This window comes from Dipodomys ordii, unplaced genomic scaffold (genome assembly GCF_000151885.1).
Source record: "Dipodomys ordii isolate 6190 unplaced genomic scaffold, Dord_2.0 Scaffold54, whole genome shotgun sequence".
Lineage (NCBI taxonomy): Eukaryota > Metazoa > Chordata > Mammalia > Rodentia > Heteromyidae > Dipodomys > Dipodomys ordii.
This window is the reverse complement of record NW_012267270.1, coordinates 2,676,980-2,682,979: the sequence shown is the minus strand read 5'-3', so window position 1 is coordinate 2,682,979 and position 6,000 is coordinate 2,676,980. Positions and strand designations below refer to the sequence as shown.

General features: G+C 58.1%; 1 protein-coding gene across 1 annotated transcript in view; it reads left to right on the top strand.

Annotated features, from left to right (window-relative positions):
* The first annotated feature begins 620 nt into the window (after positions 1–620).
* Lrp5 (low density lipoprotein receptor-related protein 5) overlaps positions 621–6,000 on the top strand; it is a 63,384-nt gene continuing 58,004 nt past the window's right edge. Inside the window, exon 1 of the mRNA XM_013021151.1 lies at positions 621–1,018. The gene's annotated coding sequence lies outside the window, so the exon portion shown is untranslated. The remainder of the gene's footprint in view (positions 1,019–6,000) is intronic.

The following is a 6,000-nucleotide window of genomic DNA, read 5'->3' as shown; positions in this document are numbered from 1 at the left end:
TGAAGAGCTGAGGGACAGCACTCAGACCCTGAGTTCTAGCCCCATGACTGACCAAACAAAAAGAAAAAGATTCTCATGGACTTTCTTGCCCAGGCTGACTTTGAACCATGATCCTCAGATCTCAGCCTTCTGTGTAGCTAGGATGACAGGTGTGAGCCACCAGTGCTGGCTTTAAACCTTTTTTTCTTTTTTTTGGTGGGGACGTCTTCGATCGTTGTGGGGAAGACATGGAACTCACAGCGGGGAGGCGCCGGCCGTAGCTCTGGGATGGGACCTGCATTGGCACAGCCGCCACAGAGCCACTGGGCGGAGGCTCAATGCAGCCCAGCCACACCTCCCGCCCTGCAGGTTTCTGAGCCACCTCTCAGCTTGGCCCCTTGGCTAGGCCTTTGCTGGGCAGCAGGGCCAGGACTGTGTCTTCCTCTGGTCTCCTCTGCATCAGATTTCTCTGCAGAGTGATGTGTAGGGCAAGACCTAACACACAGGATGTCACCGTTCTTGGGGGGAGAGACCAGCCATGTGGGTCCAATCAGAGGCTAGTCCCGGCCCCGGGGCATGGGGTGGGCAGGTGCCAGGCGCCCCCTCTGTCCTGCCGTCCTCACAGTGTGCTTGTGTCCACAGCCTCTCCACTCCTGCTGTTTGCCAACCGCCGGGACGTGCGGCTGGTGGACGCGGGCGGAGTGAAGCCGGAGTCCACCGTGGTGGTGAGCGGGCTGGAGGACGCGGCTGCCGTGGACTTCTTGTTCTCTACGGGAGCCGTGTACTGGACAGACGTGAGCGAGGAGGCCATCAAGCAGGCCTACCTGAACCAGACTGGGGTGGCCGCCCACACTGTGGTCATCTCCGGCCTGGTGTCGCCCGACGGCCTGGCCTGCGACTGGGTGGGCAAGAAGCTGTACTGGACAGACTCGGAGACCAACCGCATCGAGGTGTCCAACCTCAACGGCACGTCCCGCAAGGTGCTCTTCTGGCAGGACCTGGACCAGCCGCGGGCCATCGCCCTGGACCCCGCTCACGGGTAAACCCGCCATCCTTTCCCACGGTCCTGCTTCCTAATTATTATGATTTTTGTGCCTGTCCTGGGGCTTAAACTCCAGGCCTGGACCCTGTCCCTGACCTTTTTTTTTTTTTTTGCTCAAGGCTGGTGCTCTACCACTTGAGCCACAGCTACACGCCTGGCTATTTGGTGATTAATTGGAAGATACTCAGGGCTTTGCTGCCCAGGCTGGCTTTGGACCACAATCCTCAGATCTTAGCCTCTGAATAGTTAGGATTGCAGGGTGAGCCACTGGCACACGGCTCTTTTTCTTTAATTCTTTTGCTTTCAGCCATGTTGGCAGCACTTTGTAGATTAGCTGGTCAGGGTCACTAAAGGCTCTGAGAAGCTGTGGCTTGAGCCCGACCTGGGCAACATGGCCCCAGCAGGCGTTCTGAGCTGAAGCGGCAGGGACAGCCTGGATAGACCGTCCTCCCGTGTGCCACCATCCTTGGTGAAGCTGGGCCGCTGGGGCTCCCCGGACTCCAGACAGCGGCTGCCCTCTGCTGCCATAGTTCTGAGCTCTGCTTTGCACCTCAGTGTCCCCATCTAGCATTGCTATCACCCGCTTGGCCATTCCCCCTGGGAGTGTCCTCCCTGCCTGAGGGCGGCCACCGGCCTAGAGCAAGCTGCTGGTGAACCTGATTCGTTCAAATGCCTTGGGCCTGCTTGGGATGTTGGGTAGAGGGCCGTCCGCTATTGTTCAAATCTGAGGGTTGGAAGAGCCAGATGAAGGGGTGCTGTGGAAGCTGAGCCCACCTGTGTGCCTGGCACGCGCGGGGTCGGTGGGGGGTGTCAGCAGGAGGCGCATGGGGCCGCGTGGGGGCGGGGGCGCCTCCGGGCTGCCTGCTCTGTGCATTGGTGGGTGGGAGTGTGGCGTCTGTGCGTAGCATGTTGTGCATACAAACGTGTCGATGTGTGTTCATGAGTGTGTCGCATGAAAAAGCACACACGAGTGCACAGCCCGAGTGGGCATGCAGGTATGCGTGTGTGCTTGTGGTACTGTGTTGTGGGTGAGCATATATCTTACGACTGAGCGTAAGGGAGGTGTGTATGTGTATCCGTGCTCTGACTCTCAGGTCAGGCCTGAGCATTCTAGTGTCCCCTCCCTCCCATGAGGAACACCCCTGAGCCAGCTCCCCGTGGGTCCTCCCACTGAGCAGCCATCACAGCTGGCCACACACTGCTGCCCACGGCTCCGGCTGCCCTGCCAGAATGGCTTCCCTGGACCTCCCGCCCCAGAGAAGCGCCCTCCCTCCCTGTCCCCCCCACCTGTGCACCCACACCGCTTTCTGGAAGTGGCAGCTGATCAGACAGCCTCCTTGACAGGAGAGGCTGAGGGGCGGAGCCTGGCCCGGGGCTGGCTTCCAGGCCGCTCTTAGGTCTCTGTCTACCCTGTTTCCGCCTCTTCCCACCTGGACGCGGCAGCTCTCCCCTCTCCCTGCTGGTGTTCAGCAAATATTCAGCTCCTCTTCTGTCTGCGCTCCGTGCCCTCATGGTGCTCAGGTGGGGAGAGGGGGATATCGAAGTGGGACAGGTGCCACCAGGAGAACAAACAGGGCAGGGATGGGGCCGGGGACCAGGTGCTTTGAGTCAGAGCATTGGCCCCTGGGATGCCTCTTGGTGACTTTTGAGCAGAGATCTGAAGCAGATAAGGATATAATTGTGTAGCTGTCAGGAGAAGAGCATTCTGGACAAAGGGAGATGCCAGTGCAAAGGCCCTGGGGTCAAAGTCTGGACCTGAGTGAAGTGGGGATCAGGAGTTAGGACGTGGGGTGGGGAGGTCAGATCTCCAGTGGAGTCACCTGGTGTGACTCAGGCTGGACTCTGCTCTTGCTAGAGTGGGTGTAGGTTTTAGGGTAGGTGTGGATCTGTACCCGCAATTATTACTGCAATCTTGCAACCGAAGGAGGCCAGACTTGGGATCTGGTGTGTGTGTGTGTGTGTGTGTGTGTGCGTGTGCACGTGCGCGGTGCGTGTGCCAGACCCGGACTTGAACTCAGGGCACGGGCACTGTTCCTGAGCATTTTTACTCAAGGCTAATGTTCTACCACTTGAGCCACAGTTCTACTTCTGGCTTTTAGCTAGTGAGCTGGAGATAAGAGTCTTGGATGTGAACTCTGATCCTCAGATCTCAGCCTCTTGAGTAGTGTTAGGCTTGTGGGCGTCGCCACCAGCACGAGGCCAGGGATCAGTGTTGAAGGAAGGAACAACTGCATTAGCGTGTGCTCTACAGGTGGGCCTCAGTGTCGCCGTCTGTACAGAGGGGTAGGCGTGTCATAGATCAGCTGGGAAACACCACAGACAGTTTGTAGTCTCAGTAAATGTGGCTTTCACACTAGGAACCTGTGGAGGTCCTGACCTCCCTCTGCCTTCCTGGGTGGTGTACACACAGAGCAGAGTCAAGTGTGGGCAGCTCAGTTGGCCATGCAGGTGTGCAGGCAGAGAGAGAGAGAGAGAGAGAGAGAGAGAGTGTGTGTGTGTGTGTGTGTGTGTGTATTTGCATGTGCACGAGAGGCACTGCAGGCTCAGGATAACTGGCTCCCTGGCATCTGGGGTCCGGAGGGTCGCAGCCCAGCCTGGCTGCCTGTACCAGCCAGCTGGGGGCTGCTGCTCTCCAACTACCTCCCATCTGTGTGGACCCCGCCCCTCCTTTTGGTGCTGCTGGCCCCACTCTGAATTGGCACGGTTGCTCACAGTGCCTTTGTGAGGCCAGGAGTGGATTTTCCTCATTTTACCCAGCTGGCCGGCCCTGCCCTGCAGCAGGGTTGAAGAGTGTGCTCCCCACGAGCACATTTTCCATGAGGAGGCCCTGGGCCCACGCTGCTCCCGCCTTAGCACCAGCCTTGCAGCCTGATATCTCCTCAGAGGCTGGCCGGCCCTGGGCACTCTCCAGGCCCCGGGGCTGGGAAAGCCGGGAGGAATAGCTTCTGTCCCAGACCTCTGTGTGGCATTGTTTACCTCAAACAAAGAAGATGCCACAAGAGACACTTCCAAGAGTCAGCGAGAGGTGTGGGCTTTGCTTGCTGGGGCTCGAGGCAGGCAGCATGAGCGGCCCTGGCCCCACGCGGGAGGACAGGGCAGGGGTCGTGTACGAGGCCCCTGTGCCCTGGTTCCACCACCCTCGTGCCTGCTCCTGTGGAAGGGGTGCGGGTCCTGACTCGGGAACCCCTGGCTGGGAAGCCCGGTGTTGGGGGTCTCCTGTGGCACAGAGCTTCCTTGGCGCTGTGTCTCTGAGCGACCCCAAGGGGCACAGCTGAGCCTGGTCACAAGGTCCCTGGTGATCAAGGTGGTCGCTGGTGCCAGCTCAAGGTTGGTGCAGCAAATGAAGTTTTACCTGTGAGGAGTTGGAGGCCAAGGAAGGGAAGCTCGCTGGGCTCTGGAGAGCGGCCAGAGGCTCAGGGAGGCTCAGCCTTCGGAACTGCTGGCGAATGAGCACTGTGCCCTCTTCCCAGGAGCCAGAGTGGGAGGTGGGCTCTCAGGGTGATTGGCACTGCCCTCCCCTGCTGTCTTTGGTACCTCCATTCCTGGAGGGGACCTTGTGTCTCCCAGGCTGGGGGCGTCTCCTGTGGTAACCCAGAGTGCCAGCCAGGTTGGGAACCTAGATGCAGGCATCAGGCCTGCCGTGTCCACTCCCTGGAGGGGGACCAAGCGAGGGACCCCGAAGGCTGTGGAGGCTTTCCACAGACATGGGATGCCAGCCCCCTGCTGGAGAATATACATCCACGAGCTTCAAACCCACAGACCTGCCTGGGAGCAGCGCTTGTCATTTCTTTGTGTGTGTGTGTGGGTGGGTGGGTGGGTGGGGGAGAGGCATACTGGGGACCTTGCTGGTGCTGCACTGCTGACTCCCGCCTCCCGCCCTGTTTTTTGCCAGTTATTTAGAATAGGGTGTCACTACCTGCCTGGTGCACACCTAAGCTACTTTAGGCCTCCTTGCGTTGATGAGATGACAGGTATGCCATGCCACTGTCCAGCTTTTGTCCCCGGAGGCAGTCTTGGTCTTTCCTGCCCATACTGGGCTGGTACCTGGTCCTCCCGCGTACAGCTTGGGATGAAGGTGTGTGTGAGCCGCGGGCACAGACCTGTTTAAGAGTTGTTTTCAGGTAATAGGGAAAATGCAGAAGGTCCTGAGGTTCCCAGGTGCCCCTGGTCCCACAGGCAGCCCCTGTTACCCTTGTCCCTCTCTGGAGCTGGACATTTGTTAGTGTTCGTTTCGGCACTAAACACATTCCATCCCGCATGCTTCAGATTGCCTTCTGTTCCTTCACAGCATCTTCCGAGTAGCAAAGCTATAAGAAATAGAATCCAACACCAAGCGGAACTATTTAAGTCATAGATTTCATGGGGCACCGGAGAAGAGCTGGGAGAGAAGGGGGACTGAGGGCCTCCCGCTTGCTCTCCGCTCCGCGCTGCGGGATGACCGACGGGCCCGTGGTGTGTGTGAGGACTGTGGCCCAGTGCTGTCACCACCCCCTCGTGCCCACCACAGTCAAGTCCGTCATAGCACCTAGTGACCCATTTCTCGTCATCCTTAAAAAAGAAAAAAAAATCTTAAAATCAGGGGCTTGTGGCTCAAGCCTATAATAGCTGTTCAGAAGGCTGAGATCTGAGGGTCATGGTTTGAAGCCAGCCTGGGAGCAGGAAAGTCTGTGAGACTCTTACCTCCAATTAATGACTAAAGAGCCAGAAGTGGAGCTGTGGCTCAAGTGGTAGAGTGCCAGCCTTGAGCAAAAAAGCTAAGGGACAGTGCCTAGGACACACACACACACACACTCACTCACTCACATTGTATTTCTGTCTTAAGCAACACATGACTCTGTTTTGATCCCTAACTACTCCTGAAACCCAACGTTGGTCATCGCTCGCTGGAAGTAGTCCATCCCAGAACTCTGGAAGCCAAGGGCTTGAGCGTTTAAGGGCAGCGGGGAGTACAGAGCCAGTTCAAGGCCAGCCTGGGATCT